Source organism: Terrapene carolina, unplaced genomic scaffold (assembly GCF_002925995.2).
Source record: "Terrapene carolina triunguis isolate 2854851 unplaced genomic scaffold, T_m_triunguis-2.0 Scaffold113, whole genome shotgun sequence".
Lineage (NCBI taxonomy): Eukaryota > Metazoa > Chordata > Testudines > Emydidae > Terrapene > Terrapene triunguis.
The window spans coordinates 19,091,374-19,111,061 of NW_020664464.1; the positions used below are offsets into that span (position 1 = coordinate 19,091,374).

The 19,688-nt window shown below is 44.3% G+C and overlaps 1 protein-coding gene across 1 annotated transcript in view; it reads right to left on the reverse strand.

Annotated features, from left to right (window-relative positions):
* AGTPBP1 (ATP/GTP binding protein 1) overlaps positions 1-6,155 on the reverse strand; it is a 128,224-nt gene extending 122,069 nt beyond the window's left edge. Inside the window, exon 1 of the mRNA XM_026652394.2 lies at positions 6,038-6,155. The gene's annotated coding sequence lies outside the window, so the exon portion shown is untranslated. The remainder of the gene's footprint in view (positions 1-6,037) is intronic.
* Between the last annotated feature and the right edge of the window lie 13,533 nt (positions 6,156-19,688).

Sequence of the window (19,688 nt, forward strand, 5' to 3'; positions counted from 1 at the left end):
TCCCTTGTGATCCACCAGTGCTTGCAGCACCATTGAAAAGTACCCCTTGCGGTTTATGTACTGGGTACCCTGGTGCTCCGGTGCCAAGATAGGGATATGGGTTCCATCTATTGCCCCACCACAGTTAGGGAATCCCATTGCAGCAAAGCCATCCACTATGACCTGCACATCTCCCAGAGTCACTAGCTTGTGTAGCAGCACCTCAGTGATTGCTTTGGCTACTTGCATCACAGCAGCCCCCACAGTAGATTTGCCCACTCCAAATTGATTCCCGACTGACCGGTAGCTGTCTGGCGTTGCAAGCTTCCACAGGGCTATCACCACTCGCTTCTCAACTGTGAGGGCTGCTCTCATCTTGGTATTCTGGCGCTTCAGGGCAGGGGAAAGCAAGTCACAAAGTTCCAAGAAAGTGCCCTTATGCATGCGAAAGTTTCGCAGCCACTGGGAATCGTCCCACACCTGCAACACTATGCGGTCCCACCAGTCTGTGCTTGTTTCCCGGGCCCAGGATCGGTGTTCCACGGCTATAACCTGCCCCATTAACAGCATGATCTCCAAAGCACCGGGTCCTGCGGTTTGATAGAATTCCATGTCCATATCCTCATCACTCTCGCCGCCGCGCTGCCGTAGCCTACTCCTCGCCACCTGGTTTTGCAGGTTCTGGTTCAGCATAAACTGCACGATAACGCACGAGGTGTTTACAATGTTCATGACTGCTGTCTTGAGCTGAGCGGGCTCCATGCTTGCCGTGGTATGGCGTCTGCACTGTTCACCCAGGAAAAAGGCGTGAAACGGTTGTCTGCCATTGCTTCCCTGGAGAGGGGGGAGGATATTCCCAGAACCACCTGCGACAATGTTTTTGGCCCCATCAGGCATTGGGATCTCAACCCAGAATTCCAATGGGCGGAGGAGACTGCGAGAACTATGGGATAGCTACCCACAGTGCAATGCTCCGGAAATCGACGCTAGCCCCGGTACATGGACGCACACCATCGAATTAATGTGCTTAGTGTGGCCGCATACATTCGACTTTATACAATCTGTTTCCAAAATTCGAATTATATAAATTCAGATTAATCCCGTAGTGTAGACATATCCTTAGCCTCCCCGTATAGAAAGAGTACTGTAGAAGCAGCAAGCTCAAGCCACAGAGGGAAGGGAGCTTCTATAGCCAGAGAGAGAAATGAACCAGCAGATGTATACTCTGGTTTATATTTTGAGGTGAACAGTCTAGCAGCAAAATGAAGTTAAGAATACAGAGCTGAACAGCAATAAAAAAAAAAAAAGCCAACTGCTTCAGAGGGAAAACCTTCAGTAAATCAGTTTTCCTCTACAGCAAGTTCCACATGTAGTTAGCTAAAGAAATGAAAGACCCTTATGGTCTTCCCAAAGCATGTTCTTCACACCGAGTTTAGATAAACAGTGGAAGAGCCACACAAGGGAAAGGGAGAGACAAAATGCAAAAAGTAAAAAGGGAAAAGGGAAAAAAGAAAGGGGAGGGATAAAATGCAGAAAGAGAAGAGATAAGGGAATTAAAAAGCATGTGTTGTACTGACAAGGGGAAGGTGGTGTCTTAGGCTGAACAAGGGACAAGGTGCTAATAAACCCCTTGTTCACCATTCTGTTAGAAAAGTTGAGCATTTTTTGAGATTGTGTCAAATTATCACTAGCTTGTTCCCACTGTAACAACCATCTTAAGATTTAATTAGGCACACAGAAAATGGAAAAACAGTTCAAACATTTTAAATTTCAAATGCTTTAAGACTCATTTTAACAATTGCCCGTTCTCTTTTGTTGTATTGTAGTCTTTTACAGTGAAAAATTTCTTGACTAACTTTTCAGATGTTATTAGAAATTATATTATTGGTCCCTCTTCGAAAGGAAAGGTTTATTTAGGCCTGCTCTAAACTTACAATTTAGATGGACCTAACCATGTCGCTCAGGAATGTGAAAAATTCAGACCTCCAAGCACTGTAGTCAAGCTGACCTAAATGTGTTTACACCAGGAGTTTTCTTCTGTCAACCCAGCTACTGCCAGTTGCAGGGTTGGATTACCTACATCAACTGAAAATCCCCTTACTTTGATGCAGTATCTACATTACAGCAGCATAGCTGCAGCACCCATAGTGTAGACACACCCTTAGATCATAGAATATCAGGGTTGGAAGGGACCTCAGGAGGTCATCTAGTCCAACCCCCTGCTCAAAGCAGGACAATTCCCAACTAAATCATCCCAGCCAGGGCTTTGTCAAGCCGGGCCTTAAAAACCTCCAAGGAAGGAGACTCCACCACCTCCCTAGGTAACGCATTCCAGTGCTTCACCACCCTCCTAGTGAAATAGTGTTTCCTAATATCCAACCTAGACCTCCCCCACTGCAACTTGAGACCATTGCTCCTTGTTCTGTCATCTGCCACCATTGAGAACAGCCGAGTTCCATCCTCTTTGGAACCCCCCTTCAGGTAGTTGAAGGCTGCTATCAAATCCCCCCTCATTCTTCTCTTCTGGAGACTAAACAATCCCAGTTCCCTCAGCCTCTCCTCATAAGTCATGCGCTCCAGACCCCTAATCATTTTTGTTGCCCTCCGCTGGACTCTTTCCAATTTTTCCACATCCTTCTTGTAGTGTGGGGCCCAAAACTGGACACAGTACTCCAGATGAGGCCTCACCAATGTCGAATAAAGGGGAACGATCACGTCCCTCGATCTGCTGGCAATGCCCCTACTTATACAGCCCAAAATGCCGTTAGCCTTCTTGGCAACAAGAGCACACTGTTGACTCATATCCAGCTTCTCGTCCACTGTGACCCCTAGGTCCTTTTCTGCAGAACTGCTACCTAGCCATTCGGTCCCTAGTCTGTAGCTGTGCATGGGATTCTTCCGTCCTAAGAAATGGTCAGTTTTGCTGCTGTTACATTGAAGTCTGATTCCATTCTCTTTCAGGCAACAAAAACATACAAAAAGGAGAAGATAGGAAACACAGTTTCCTGGTGTATTTCTTATTGTTAAACTATTTGCTGGGAAATTACAGGTACAGCACATAGTCTCATCAGCCATTCCAAGACATGACAAACTTACCACTGTCGGGCTGCTTAAGGCATTACTTTTATCTTGCATTTCTGGTTACAGGTGTTGCTTATGCTGCCATGATGGTAAAGTTTGCTTCAAACTCCTCTGTCTGCAAATTTCACTCGTTGGTCCATTAGCTCAGCTTCAGCAGGCTGCAAAGTGACCCCGCAGAAAAGCCACACTGAGAAAGAAGTGGCATGCTATTCCCATTAATATTACCCAATCAAAACATGATTCCAACTATTCAATTTTTTGAATTCCTCAGCTCATCATTATGCCACTGTCACCTTACCAGGAACAGTGAAGACTGTAACTGACAGATTTTAGTTTCAGCATACGCAGTTTGTACCAGTTTAGCTTTTGGAAATTTTTATAAACCATTACTGCCCACCCAAGGCATTCAAAAAATCATAAATCCAAAGATTAAAGTAAAAAATGAGGAGGTTTTTACTTGCAACTTTTGGTTTTTGAGCCTTTAGGGTCACATTTTCAGGCTTTTTACCTCAAGGAGGCTAGAATTTTTTTTTTTTTTTAAATAGATGTAGAGATTCTCATAGAACTCAAACCTGGTTCTTTAAGAAAAATCAAATACTACAGACCTCACAGCAGCAATTGCAAGAGTTGGCAACACACGTAACACACTGAGCTCAGCTTTTAAAAAAATAAATAATAAAAAATATGCCTCTCTCCCACTTTGCACAGCACTGAGTATTCCTCCTATGGTGACCAGATGTCCCGATTTTATAGGGATAGTCCTGATATTTTCTTATATAGGCTCCTATTACCCCTCACCCCCTGTTCCGATTTTTCACACTTGCTGTCTGGTCACCTTAATTCCTCCCCACACTTCAGTCTAAATTTTCAGCCATGCTGATTGATTCTGAAGGCAGCAGAGTAAGGGCAGCTTTTTACTCTATTTATAAAAAACTTGTCCAATGTATCGAAGTGCTGTAAAAGAAAGCACCTTTTATTGCAGTTGACTGGTAGCTAACCCTGGGGAAGATCATTTCTAAAAGAAGTCAAAATCTGAAGTTTCTAGGTCTTTGGATTACAAAGAAAGCTTCCAGTGTGAACAAATGCAGTATCGTCTTAGCCAGATTTGTGCAAAAAAAAGATGGAATTGTAGGTTTTGTGATAAAAGCATAAAATTTGCCACAGTAAAAAATGTAATCTCCCCCCTGTTGAAGTAGATTTTCCTATGTTTCAGACTACTGTGGAAAGCTCCCCAACTTTAATGGTGAAAGTGAAAATACAGCCTTTTTTTTTTTTTTTGAAATTGTACCAAGAGGGAAAAAAAAGGAGATCCTATTGAAAGTCAGATCTTTACAAAGATGAAGGGAGGGGCTATTACTAAGCAATTTAAATATGCCAAGACAATCTCTCTTGACAAGTTCTTCCAGTTACAAGAGGTGTTTAAATAAGAACTTATACCATCATAGCCACAATGCTCTCATCCGTGCCTCTTAAAATGAAGTAATAATGCTTAGTGTGATAAACATTTCCAGCAACAGCTATGCAGTCATAAGTATAAGACTATGACGGTTTTACAGGATTTATCACCAAAAAATACGTATTCAAAAACAGATATGCAACAAAATGAACACTAACAGCTACTTGCAAAGTAAATTATATTTTGCAAAAATGTTTTCTTAAGGTCATTCAAGTATGAAAGTTCCTCTAAAATTATATCACTACTTTCCCATCACTGTGAAAGTATTTCTATTTTCCTCAATATCAATACTCTTGAGGGGGCCACTTAGGGATCTGGGGCAAAATCAGTACTTGGTCCTCCTAGTGAAGGCAGGAGGCTGGACTCGATGACCTTTCAGGGTCCCATCCAGTTCTAGGAGATGGGTATATCTCCGGATATTATACACCACATATTTAAGTAACTTAAAAGCCTCACTGAGGCACTTTAGCACTTTTGAAAGTGTCACCAGTAATCCGAGTTCCTACAAATCAATTTCACAGAACTTCAATAGAAGGGTAGGGGGGAAAGACATTTAAGTACAAAATATTATTACTGAGACACTAATCTATAGATTTTTAAGAACGTTATGTTAAGCAGATTCCTGGCAGGTTAAGTGCACTTACTAAGCGTTATTTCAACAGTGGTCATTTATGTACAAATACCTATGCTCGTTTGCCTACACAGTTAGCACAGTGGAGTCATGTGAGGAAAGTTTTGGATGGTCAGCAATACAAATGTGGATAAGGCAATACAGTATTATGTATAATTTTCTGCTTTCTGAGTGGGACAAGTTTTGTTCCAGGGCCATCTATCACCAGAAAATGTTTGGCACCAAAATACATATGTAAAAAAAGCCACATGCTGTAAATCAGAGGGAGAGCGAGAATGCACTAGTGTAAACAAATTGTGTAACCTAGTACACTTGGCACAGTAGCACTAGATAAAAATACCGAACAAAAACAAGCAATCAGTAAGATGACCTGATAACAGTCCAGACCAAACAACTATTAAGGACACTCAACATTTCCACTGCAAAAGCCACACTGCTTCTCGCGGAGTCGAAGAGTGCAATTAACACCTCCATTACGTTGGCCGCCTTTGGTAGCGATGGAGGTGGGGCAGCAATAGCCAGTCGAGGCTACCCAACACCAAGGCAGCCCTACAAATATTTCCTAGGACCACTAGCAGGGACCCGATCTGCATCGGAAGCCCCGCTAACCTCTCACCAGATGGAGAGGACCGAGGGGTTCCCTCCCTCGCAAGCCGGGCTCGGGCACACCAGCCAGCCAGCCAGCCCGCCGCTCGGCGCAGCCAGGAGAGCCACCCCCGCTCCAGAGCCCCAGCCCCTGACCCCCAGCCCGTGGGCAGAGCTCTCCCCACTCCCGCCCGGTGCCCAGCTCCCGCCCACGCAGCAGCCAAGCGCTAGGCTCCCTGCGGAGGGGGGGGCGCCTACTGTCCGTCCGTATCCGTCTGCGCCCCGCCCGCCAGCCCGGACTTCACCTTCACCCCGGGGCAGGGCGGCGGCTGCGGTCCGCGAGGCTCGGCCTCCGTCGCACCCGGGCGAGAGGGGCCGGCGGGAAGCCGGAGTCACCCGCGGGCCGGGACAGGCCGGGCGCGGCTCCAGCCCGGCGCCCCCAATGTTTTCATACAAACCCCGGCGGCAGCAGCGACGGCAATAGGAACCTGTCGGCGTCCCGGAGACGTCATCGCGCTCCCGCCTCTCCCTCCCCCCGCGCGCAGTCCCGAGGGAGGCGCGTGCACGCAGCGGGGTGGTGCCCTCCAACTGCAGAGCTGCCCGCCCCGCTGCCAGTCCCCACGCGTGGGCCTTGGGGGAGGGGATACTGGGTGCTGCTGGCCGGGGTCAGCCCGGGTTAGTGCCCTGCCTCCGCCAGCGGCCAATAGCAGAGCTTCCCAGGAAGGTGCAAGAAACCCCCTAGTGGGCAATGAGAGAACCAGATTTAAGGGGGCCCTGGCCAGCCCCCTTGCGTGCATGCATTGTGGTGCAGCCTTTCCTGTGATCGCGCACAGTTTTTTCCCTTAGAGGACCCCTGCCTGTGCCCAGGATGGGTAGTGCTCTGTGGCTGAATCGGGGTTACTAGTGAGGAAGGCCCTGGGTTGCAGAAGTTGGAAGGCGTGTGGAAAATGAGGCAAAGAACTGCAAAAAGAGAAAGGATGAGCCTATGGTTACAGTTTGTGTGTCATCCAGATGACCTAGATTCTGTGTGTGCCATAGAGTGCCTACATGACACTGGGCGAGTCACACCAGAAATTTTGCATGTAGCCGCTAATCCTGTGTTACTCATTTGATGGGTGCACAGCTTAAAACATATAGGGCCTGATTTTCACAAGTGCTCAGCAATCACAACTACAAGGGAAGTCAAGGGGAGCTGCCATTGCTGACTACCTGTGGCGCTAAGGAAGGGTGGTCTAAAGGACTGAGCAAGTGTTTGAGGAACAGGGGTCCTAAATTTTCATTCTGGCTGTATTACTGATTCATTGTGTGGCTGGGGACCTATCACTTTGCCTTTCTTTGTTTTCCCATCTGTAAAAGGGGGATAATAATATATAAATCACAGGAGTGTTAAGAAGATTAATCAGTTAATGTCCCTAATGTGCTTTGAACATATGAAGTGCTACAAAAAATGCTAAGTATTCTGAAAAACCAGGCCCTAGTTGGCGCCCCGTCATTGAGCTGCACAACATTAGTGGTGACTTTTGAAAATGTTGACCTTAATGTCCTGGTGCTTCAGTTTCCCAGCTGTAAAAACCCTGCCTGCCTCAAAAAGAACCCTATTTCCTTTTTCAGGAAGCTCTTTAAAGATGGAGCTGGGTGCAAAAAGAAAATGATAAAAATTCTAGGGCCAGATGCTGTGACATGCTCAACATAGGACTCTCAAGCAATTTAAGATGTATTCCAAGTAGAGCTAGTTGAAATTTGGAAATTCTGGTTCACAGAAAATTGTCATTCTGAAATTTCATTTCAGTCAAATTCAGGTCAAAACCAATTTCCACTCTCCCAAATTTCCCACAAACTGGCAACTTTGAAAAACTTCATTCCAGAAACATGGTGTTAGATAAAAGATGATCCCAGATAGCTGGTTCATGAAATTGACATAATTCATGGCAGTTTCACTGCTGCCCACCACTGAACAGTATCATGGAACTGACCTGTGAAACTGACATGGAAATTGTCTGTAGCAGCTACTGCAGATCCTGGTTTCTACCAGCTCCAGGGCAGCCCAGCCACATGGACTGTCCTAGGGCCAGGGAATCCTAGGCCTAGGAACCGCAGGACTGCCAGGCCAGCTGGCTTTCCAGGCTGCCTGACTGACTCATGAGTCTGGCTCAGCATCAGGAAGCCTGGAAATCCTATCTGAGATTCAACAAAAATGTGTCAACCCTTAAGTGTTTTCACAAAACCACACTTTACCCCAGCCTCTCTAGCTAGAATGTTTCTCAGCCCCATTTCCTTCTCATGTATGCTTCTAACTCATGCCTGGAGATATCAGCAGGCTGGCCCCACCATCATTTTCCAGCCTTTTTTCGTGGGATAGGTGGAAATTTGGCTCAGATAATCAAAGACAGAAATAGTAGGTGATGGCAGGAGGACAGCAAAGAATGCGTAAAACATGCAGCTTAAGTATAGATACAAATATACTGAAAAATTTTGAAAGCTAAAAATAAGTTGACAAAAACAGTTCATTTTAGTAAGTAAAGAGTCTTTCAGAAGTTAAGACTCAGGCAGCTATGTGTGAATGATAAATAATACAGAAGTAGAGTCATTTTTTGACTGCATAGAAAAATAAAACAACGGTCATCTATTGAAGTAAAAAAGATATAGGACATTTTGATCTGGTTCATTTTTACAAACATTTGTTTTGATCTTCAACACTTATAACATTATGAACAGTCATTTAGCATAGGGAATTACAGGAAAACAAACAAATGGATGATTGAGTAATAAGAATAAAGTGAATAAGAATAGCTGAAAGACTTGGATCAATGATATAATTCTAAGGACCAAATTATGGGTCAAATTGTGTCCTCTTTTACATCCTAGCAGCCACATTTTCTTCACTAGGGTTATTTGGATATAAATGAAAGCTGAGTCTGAAACTATGCCCTCAGACCCACATGCAGAACTACAGTTCAAGCCTAAAGGAATTGCATATGTATGTGTAGAATTTAGCCCTAAAAAATGTTACCATATAGTGCAAGCCACCTAAACGTGCATCTATTACCTCCCATGTGAGCTTCACTCACTCATCCCAATACTAGTTAGAATATAATGAGTACACATAAATAATGAATCAGATGGATTCCTATTCCTAAAATGCTTCCTATTCTACCTGGCTAGATAGAGAGGGGGCATTTGTAACCATATCACATTGTAAATAGGTTGATGGTAGACTTTTTTTGTTGTTCATGTTTTTTTACTTACAAGTTGGTGGCATCTTGAAATTTGAAGTATCTTTAAAAAAAGATTCAAAACTACTGGAGGATTATTTGTGTGTATCATGAAACAGTAGGTAAATGTGTCCAAAATTAGTGTAAAAAGAACAGGAGTACTTGTGGCACCTTAGAGACTAACAAATTTATTTGAGCATAAGCTTTCGTGGGCTACAGCCCACTTCTTTGGATGCATCTGAAGAAGTGGGCTGTAGCCCACGAAAGCTTATGCTCAAATAAATTTGTTAGTCTCTAAGGTGCCACAAGTACTCCTGTTCTTTTTGCAGATACAGACTAACACGGCTGCTACTCTGAAACCTGTCAAAATTAGTGTGTTCATCACAGTATACTTTGTAAAGGTAAAGTATTTATAAAGAGAAATGAGTTAAACAATAACTCTGCATGCTTCTCTTGTTAATTTTTGTTTTAAAAATTAGAGTCCCCTTAGACAGCAGTGGAAGTAGTATGGAAGTGCATGAAAGAAATGAGACTTTCAAGTGAGAAAGAGAGGGAAAAAAACAAAAAATATATAGTGATACAATTTCCTGATTCTGGGGTTGGTTCTATGCCACCTCCAGCCTAGCATACTTTGGAACAGGGGTTCCCAAACTTAATTGCATCATGACCCCCTTCCGACAATAAAAATTACCATATGACCCCAAGAAGGGGGATCGAAGCCTGAGCCAGCTGGAGCCCCAGGTGAGAGGGAGGGGGCAAAGTCGAAGCCCAAGGGCTTCAGTCCCAGGCAGTGGCCTGTAATCTGAGTCCCAACACCCAGGGCTAAAGCCCTCGGGCTTCGGCCCCAGGTGGTGGTGCTTGGGCTTCAGCTTCGGCCCCGGGCCCCAGCAAGTCTAAACCCACTTTAGGGTTCCAACCCACAGTTTGAGAACTGCTGCTTTAGAACACCCTGAGCAGTGAAAAGCACTGAAGAATCTGGTCCCTTTTGATAGCACTAGTAGCATTATTAATATTGAACCTGATGGAACAGCACAAGGAGATAAAAATCATGTTATGTTGGGTTAATGACATGAATACAGGATGTAATACAAAGGCCTCAAATAACATTCCAATGGGACTGCATTATCTGGCTGACACTAGAACAATTCCATCAGAGTTATGTTGGTTTAGCATGTCACTTAAAAACATTTTGAAATAGCTTATAAACCCCACCCCCACACACAAATTCCCTTGCCTGCAGGGCTTTGGTGTGGAGCCCAGAGCTGGAGCGCGGAGCAGCTCCGGAGCAGTGGAGCTGCAGGTTTTTGCCTGGAGCTGGAGCGGAGCCGGAGCACAGCTCCAAAGCCCTGCTTGCCTGTTGATAAGTTATTTTACTACAACTGATAAAACATTAAACCTTATTTACTTTTCATCATTATGCTGTTAACTGCTAACATGTCACTGAGTGGGACAATAAAAACAGATTTAGGGTCACATTTTCAAGAGTGCCCAAGGAACAACATTTTACAGGTATTTTGGCACTTGAAGATATAGCTAGGCACCCAGTGGTATTTTCAAAAATGCCTAGATACCTAAATCTCAGTAACTTTCAGTGAGATTTAGGGTAAAATTTTCAAAGCACCTAAATAATTTAGGAATTTAAATGTTCAAAAAACAATTTAGGTGCCTAAGGATGCAGATAGGTCCCTAGTGGGATTTTCAAAAAGCAGCTGAGCATTTATCTATTTAGCTACATTGTTAGGGTTACAAAAGCTTCCTGGGAGTTTTTTCCCCACAAATCTTTTTTGTTGTAATTTAAAGAATTCAAAAGAACCATTTCTATTCATTTTAGGATTTAAAGGAATTTTTAGAATTGCAAATTGGCTCTTTGGAACAATGATATTGTCTTTATGTTTTGGCAGCAGCCAAAAAGTAATATTATTAGATTTTTTAAAAAATTCTTGTGTAACCTAAATTTTGGTTTGAACTATCTAACAGTATCTTTTTAAGATGATTGGAGCTATTTTATGACAGGCAACTTCTAATTGCTTCATGAATCTTGTTAGTGTAGTACAGGCGTAGGCAATCTATGGCACACATCCCAAAGGCGGCACGCAAGGTGATTTTCAGTGGCACTCACACTGCCCGGGACCTGGCGACCGGTTCGGGGGGCTCTGAATTTTAATTTAATTTTAAATGAAGCTTCTTAAACATTTTAAAAACCTTATTTACTTTACATACAATAGTTTAGTTATATATTATAGACTTATAGAAAGAGACCTTCTAAAAATGTTAAAATGTATTACTGGCACGCGAAACCTTAAATTAGAGCAAATAAATGAAGACTCGGCACACCACTTCTAGAAGGTTGCTGACCCCTGGTGTAGTATGTGGTGGTACTGCTTCTTTAAAATTAGTCATGCACAATCACCAGAGGGCCTCCCAGGCATTTCTCATGATGCAGACACACTCTGAGTAGTGGGGTCTGCATGCTGAGGGACTGTAGGAAATAATCTTGTCCTGTAACTAATAAAGATAGTCATGATTTAAACCATATATCCCTGGCCTCACTCTGTCTTGTTCCTCAAATACAGAGCCCTGTAGCTTATGGCATATTCATGAGGAAGACAGTCTTGGCTGCTTGACTGTGCTAGAATGCACAATGGTTAGCCAAGTCTAAGACTCATGGGGTCTGACTGTCCTCTCTATTTTGTTAGTGTAAGTTAGGAGTAACTCCATTGTAAGCAGTAGAGTTTCATTGGTTTTATGCTGAGAGAAATGACAGCAGAATCAAGATGTAACTATTCCACTTCACAGTATCTGAAATTAAATTTTGCTAGTTATCTCCAGAGCACCCCCTCATTTCCTAGGACGGCCCAGCAGACACTCTGCCTGCCCTCAGTTCCTACTGGGTTCCGTGCATAATCGACTCCTATGCTCTAGTACTGAGAACAAGATCCCCTTTTGTGGGGGTCTGATTTATTACCTCTTTTAGAGGTATAAAACTTTTCTTTAGCCCTTCAAGTCCAATTCTCCCTCTCCCTGATTCAGGAGTCCCACAGCCCTCCTTCTTGGAGCCTCTGCTATACTTCAAACAAATTCCTCCGCCTGGGTTCAGAAGTCCTACAGCCCTCCTTGTCAGGGCTGACTGATTCAGGTTAGCTGTAGCCTTCAAGCAACTACTTATAGCTAGCTCTTCTTTACTTCATCCTTTTCCTCCTTGAACAAGATCAGCTGTTAGTACTCTTTACCCTACTAGTGTCTCTCTTCTATGAGAGAGAAGGCAGTATATGCTGCTCTCCTTCCCAGCGCTTTTCCTGGTTGGCTGGAACCTTTCCCCACCCTGCACTATGAGGTTCCTGGTCCCAGGCCCTAACAGGTACATCTAGATTTCAGGTGGAAGCAAGCCTCCCAGCTTAGGTAGACAGACTCACACTAGCTTTGTAAAAATATCAGTCTGGACGTTGCAGCTTAGGCTGAGTTTTCCCCAAGCACTGACTAGCTTGAGACCATCTACCTCTCTCCCAGTACCTGCTTCTACCCTTTGACTGCACAAAATTTCCCAGGAACCTTAAAGGGACACACCCTGGAAGAAGGATTGACAGACCTCTAGTCCCTACTACTTTTAAGGGCGACAGTCACCATGTTACATTAGACAATTCATTTATTTATTTATTTTTTATCTAAATAATTGTTTTTGTGATGAATGTGGGGAGAGGGGGTGGTAAGAAGGCCATCTGAAATCATTCAGTATTACAGAGTATTTTGTATCTCAGGCAAATTCTCATTTAATATCTGACAGTTATTTTATACATTCTATTTTCTTACAAATAATATGTCATTACCAAGAAATAATACTTTTAATTGATCAGTCTCATTTCCTTTCTTCTTAGTCTACCCTGTTCTCTCATTCAGCGTCATCTCCTCTTTCTTCACATTACCTGAACTGAAAGGCTTTTAAAAAAATAAATAAATAATTTAAAATTCCAAATCATTATAAGCATATATAAGTAGGGTTAAAGGATCAGATCCTGCTATTATTCAAATCAAGCAGGGGTTTTCACACACTGATTACAATGGAAATGTGACTGGGGGTCCTGTGTTTTTTCTGCAAGTATTGATGACATAATTAGCCAGTACCCTATAGCAGCACATGGAATGAAACTCCCTGCTATGTTTTTCCTGTTTTTGTAATCAATCAACCAATTATTGACATTGGGATGTCATCAACTAATGCAGGAGACAAATATAATCAAAGGTTTCAGCAGGTATGAACCTTTCAGTTCACCTTTATATTAATTATATATGGACCTGCAAGCCTTTTACATGTGAACTCCCATTTACTTCAATTAAACTTCTGTATGTGGGTTGGTTGCAAGATTGGCACCTTTACTTGTAAAACCCAGGTATTTTAGTAGGCAAAGTATTCCTACTTTTGAAAGCTATTTCTAGGAAACTATAAAAGAGTGTTTCTTAAATATATGCTCCGCATTTATAATGATGTGCAATATTAGGGCCCAATCATGCAACTGTTGCTCACCTGAGTAGTCCCTTTGACTCCAATGTAACTAACTCATGTAAGTCTTACTCGCATGAATAAGGAGTTAGAGGATCTGGCCCCAGTTTTATTCCTGCTTTGGAACAGTATGATACATACAAATGATTAGTGTATCTGGGGAGTTCAGTAAGGGAAGACTGAAAGCCACATTCAGAGTAGAGTACAATTCTAAGTGCTAGTTTATTTGCTGCGTTCAAAGTAACCGGATGCTTCATTATTATTTTGGTTCTGAATCATCATACAAGCATTTTAAAGAAAATCACATCTGCCTGTTCATTTAAAACATGCATAAAGTTACTGTAAAATATAATTAACTTTTCTTTCATTTAGAACAGACTAAATTTGTGTTGTTCAAAATCAACTGCAAATTATATTATTGCCCGTAAGTGCAAATTTTATGCAGAGCTAGTTGCTAGTCTCTGAAATTAACAGTCGTTATAATACAGTGCTAGGGAGTGGAGTATATTCTGCAAAAAGAAATTCATTTCTAAGTGCAGCACTGCAGACTAATTCCCTTATTTTAGTATGTGTATAGAAATTTTTGTTACAAATGCATATGATAAGAAAGGAGATCCAGAAATTTACAGGCAAATTACTACAGCAAATAAAAAGCAATCTACAAGTACCTTTGGGGAGTGGTGATAAGAGGAGCAGAAGTAGGCATTATGGGTTCAGACAACTAGATATGTCACACTAATCTGATATATTTTTGATACAATAACAAGTGTGATGAATAAAATGACAAGAGTAAACACAGGGACTCAATTTCTAAAAAGTGTTTAGGTCCTTTGACCTTTACTTGCATAAATAGTAGTATTCTTGGTTGAGTAAGGATTACTCAAATCATTCAGATTTGCAGGATCGGGACCTATATATTCTAAGACAATCATAAATAACTTAAAGGGTGTAGTGGTGGGGTTTTGCATCCAGAAGAGAATAAAGGAACATCTCCAAAATGTTTTAATGTAAAGAATTTGTATGTAAAAAGAGCTAGATTCTCAGCTTGTGTAAATCAGTGTGGCTCCATTAACTTCAGTCATTCTCATTCTCCTCATCAAGGCAAATCCCAAAGAGATGTAGCCTCCTTGCAGGTCAAGTGCCACTCGGATTGAACTCTAGCTAGGTCCTTAAGACAGTCTGGCTGGATGTTCGGTCTATGTCCATCACTGGCGATCATATCATGCCACTGAAGCTTTTGGCAAACATAATCGCTCACTGTGTAGCTTGGTAAATGAACTTCATGATTCATTAGTCTTCCACCCTAATAATACCAGGAAAGCTGCTGAAACCAAACCCATGCTAAGGGAGGCAGTTTCTGGGTTTGGGTACAGATATCTTCATTGCTGATCTTGTCCTGCCACTTAATATGGTGCACTGACAAAGATGATAAGAATCTAAAACATCATTCCACCACTCTTCAGCCTTCCTCAGCCACCCATGTTTCACTGCTGTATAATAAATTTCATATAACTAGTTCTATAGATCCACAGCTTCTTGATAAGCTTGAAGAGTTCTGAACATGCTATTAGCTGCTGCTATATGAGCATCCACATTTTTCAAACATCCTCCATCACTGTCTGTGATGATTCCCGAGTATTTAATAGTTGCCACCTGCTTGACATCCCATCTGGACAGGCTAATGCTAAGATAGCTGTAATCTAGAGTTAGAGGCTGCTTGATGGTAATGGCCAAGAATACAGTTTTATCCAGATTAATAACCAACTCATTGCATGCTGCTCCCTCCCTGACCAGATCAGCCATCTGCTGCAATGATTCACCAAATGAACCAACAAGGCCGTTGAAGCAAAATGGTGTTCAGCTCAATGCCACAGACAGCTGCCGCCTCAAATTTACCCATCCACCAATCAATACCAATATTAATGATGGTGACAGGATGCAGCCTTGCCAAATTCCCATGGAAATAGGATGCCGTGTATCTACCATGACTCAAACACAGCTTTCTGTTCCATTATAGAGCGCTTCTGTCAATGACATTCTCTTCCCAGGGATGCTGAGTCACCTCATCAGATCCCACAAGCTTGCTCGATACAGTGAATCAAAAGCTTGACAGAAGTCTATAAAAAGTTTTGCATACATGGCTTATTATATTCAGACATCTTCTCAGCTGTCTCAGGGTAAAGATCTGGCCGACAGTGCAGTCTTAAACGACACTGAGTATCCAGCCTGTGCCTCAAAATGTGTCGCTAATTTGAGACATTAAGACAGAAACAAATACTTTTTAAGTGGTAGCATAATACCACTATAGTTGCTACACTTGGCCTTAGTGCCCTTTTTGAACAGAGGTAGGATAACACCCTTCCTTCCAGTCATCAGGGACAATATTAGTGCTCCAGATGGACTGGAAAAGCTAATGTAGCCATAATACAACAATACTATCACCTGTCTTCAGCTACTCAGGGGTGATGTTACAAATTTTTGGTGTCAGCTTATGGACTGCGATCCAGATCTCTTTTTGGTTGAAGGAAGGTGGCTCTGCCAGAACTTCCTTCCCCTCCTCAAATAGAACAGAGACTGGAGGCAATGGACAATTGAGGAGCATCTTGAAATGATCGTTCCATCAATACAATTTATTTTGCAGACTCTGGCTGTTGCTGCCATCCTGATTTTTTACTGGGCAAACTGATGCCAACTTCCACCCCAGACACTACAGTTGAATAGAGGCTGTGGAGATCATGCCTGGGCCTAGGGTTGCCAGGCATCTAGTTATCGACCGTAATGCCCGGTTGAAAAGGGACTCTGACGACTCCGGTCAGCAAAGCTGACCAGGCCACTAAAAGTCCGGTCAGTGGCGCAGCGGCGCTAAGGCAGGCTCCCTGCCTGCCCTGGCTCCACGCAGCTCCTGGAAGCAGCCGGCACGTCCGGCTCCTAGTTGCAGGAGCAGCCACAGGGGGTCCGCACACTGCCCCACCCCCCAACTGCTGGCTCCACAGCTCCCAATGGCCAGGAACCGTGGCCAATAGAAGCAGTAGGGGGCAGCACATGCAGGCACAGGCAGTGTGCAGAGCCGCCTGGTTGTGCCTCCACCTAAGAGCCAGACATGCCGGCTGCTTCTGGGAGCCACCTGAGGTAAGCACCGCCCGGCCGGAGCCCACACCCCAAACCACCTCCTGCACCCCAACCCCCTGCCCCAGCCCCGAGCCCCCTGCTGCACCCAAAACCCTCATCCCTGGCTCCACCCCAGAGCCCATACCCCCAGCACCCACACCCCCAGCTGGAGCCCGCACTCCCTCCCGCACCCCAACCCCCTGCCCCAGCCCTGAGCCACCTCCTGCACCCAAACTCCCTTCCAGAGCCTGTACCCGAACTCCCTTCCCCAGCCCCGAGCCCCCTGGTGCACCCCAAACACCTCATCCTCAGCCCCACCCCAGAGCCCACACCCTCAGCTGGAGCCTGCACCCTCTCCCGCACCCCAACCCCCTGCCCCCAGCCCTGAGCCCCTTCCCGCACTCCAAACCCCTCGGCCCCAGCCCAGAGCCCCCTCCCACACCCTGAACCCTGCATTTCTGGCCCCAACCCGGAGCCCACACCCACAGCTGGAGCCCTCACCCCCTCTCGCACCCCAACCCCCTTCCCCAGCCTGGTGAAAGTGAATGAGGATGGAGAAGAGCAAGCGATGGAGGGAGGGGGAATGCAGCGAATGGGGCGGGGCTTTGGGGAAGGGGCGGGGCCAGGCCTTAGGGCAGGGGCAGGACAAGGGGTGGGGTAGGATGTTGGGATTTGTGTGATTAGAAAGTTGGCAACCCTATGCCTGGCATCAGCCTGTTCTAAACTGGCTGCCTGAGTCAACCACCAGGATTCCTTATCTTTCTTACACAATGATTTGAGGACATTTTGAAGTCAAATCCATGTGGCCTTTGCTTTTCTTTTCGACAAATGTGTCTTTGAATGAAGACTCTAATTGTAGCCTCACTTTTTTTCTTAGCTCCAACTGCTGTGAGCATCTTCTCCCTGACCCATGCTTGATGTTTGAAGGGCCCAGCACTAAGCTGGTAGGGACAGCACTGATGGCTTAAAACAACACCATTCCTCATCAGATGACAAAGGAAGTGAGACTTCAGTCTAACGGCCCTTTGCAGTTCAGAATGGCTAGTTATCTGATAACTTGGTTCTAATAAGAGCTTTTGGATGAATCGGGCTAATTTTTGGCTCATTAACTAGCTAACGTCAAAGTTGGAGATACACTTGTGTCAGCAGAAGCTGATAGTTTCATGTTTGGCATTTCTGCAAACTCCTACATCAATGACTGTTGACAGCCAAAAACTGTTAACGAGAACATCACCTATAACAGTCCTGAGGTAATATCTTTTATTGAACCAACTTCTGTTGGCGAGAGAGACAAGCTTTAGAGCCACACAGAGCTCTTCTTCAGGTCTGGGAAAGAGTACTCCCAGCATCACAGCAAAATGCAAGGTGGAACAGATGGTTTAGCATAAGTAGCTAGCATATATTGTAAGGGACAATTCAAGGTAACCCCCTAACCCTCTCTTTTTGTTCTATGTCTGCAGAGTGTTAACGTGCCACTCTATCTTGAATGGTCCCTTACAATATGTGTTAACTATTTATGCTAAAAAATCTGTTCCACCTTGCCCTTCCCAGACCTGAAGAGAAGAGCTCTGTATGGCTCAAAAGCTTGTCTCTCTCACCAACAGAAGTTGGTCCGATAAAAGATATTGCCTTTCCCACCTTGTCTTTCTAATACAAGGGTCGGCAACCTTCGGCACATGGCCCATCATTGTAATCTGATGGCGGACCGCGAGACGTTTTGTTTACGTTGACCATCCGCAGGCACGGCCCCCCGCAGCTCCCAGTGGCCGCGCTTCACCTTTCCCAGCCAATGGGAACTACGGGAAGTGGCGGCCACCATGTCCCCGAGGCCCGCGCCGCTTCCTGCAGCTCCCATTGGCCGGGAACGGTGAACCGCGGCCACTGGGAGCTGTGGGGGGCTATGTGTGTGGATGGTCAATGTAAACAAAACGTCTCGCAGCCCACCAGCAGATTACCATGATAGGCTGTGTGCCAAAGGTTGCCAACCCTTGCTCTCATATGACATTCCTGTTAATATATCCTATTTCAACCTGTGGTCTATGGCCCCCAGGGGGTCCGCAGACTATGTCAAAGATTTCCAAAGGGTCTGCACCACCATTCAAAAATTTTTAGGACCCCTTTTTTAGGGGTCAATGAAAAAAGGTTGAAAATCACTGGTCAGAGAGGAGACACAGTAACAATCGTCAAATATGTAAAAGGGTGTGATAAAGATAATAGGGATCAACTGTTTTCCATATCCACTGAAGGTAGGAGAAGAAGCAATTGGTTTATTTTGCCGCAAGAGAGATTTAGGTTAAATATTAGGAAAAACTTTCTAACTATAAGGATAATTAAGCACTGAAGCATGTTACCTTGGGAGGTTGTGGAATCCCTATCTTTGGCAGTTTTTAAGAGCAGATTACACATCTGCCAGATATGGTTTAGATATACTTACTGCTGCCTCAGTGCAGGGGAATGGACTAAATGACTTCTTGAGGTCCCCTTCCAACCCTTCATTTCTGTGATTCCAGGAGTCAGCTGAGAGTCTAGACAAGGACACGGTCTATTTCATCTTTACTATTATACTATGATGATCACACTTTGGTAGGTGCTTTACATAAATCCATTAATGTTAACTTTGTAAAGTGGTTTGAGGTTCTCAGATGGACAGGTCCATAGAAGTACACAGTGTTACTGGTGGACCAAGTGATCAAGATGTTGGGTAAATCCCAGGATGCCTACAGATTACACAGCAGGGACGTGGTGGGAGTGAAGTGCTCATGGTTGTGCTATGGATTTACAGGCATCACTCCCTCCTCTGTTAGGAATACATGAGATATAATCACAGTAATACACAGGCTGACGGAGCTGTAGCCTTTGGCTCTCATAGACTTTAAGGCCTGAAAGCATCATTGTGATCTAGTCTGACCTCCCGCATATTGCAAGCCATAGAACCTCACCCACCCACTGGGCCACTCCTGTAATAGACTCATAGCCTCTAGCTGAGTTACTGAAGTCCTCAAATCTTGATTTAAAGACTTCCAAGTGACAGAGAATCTACCATCTACTCTGATTCAAAGCAGCAAGTGACCAGTGCGCTCTTCATCCCGGGGCTTCTAATAAAGCAGGAAGATGGGGACATGCTGCTGGGTCTAAGCCAGA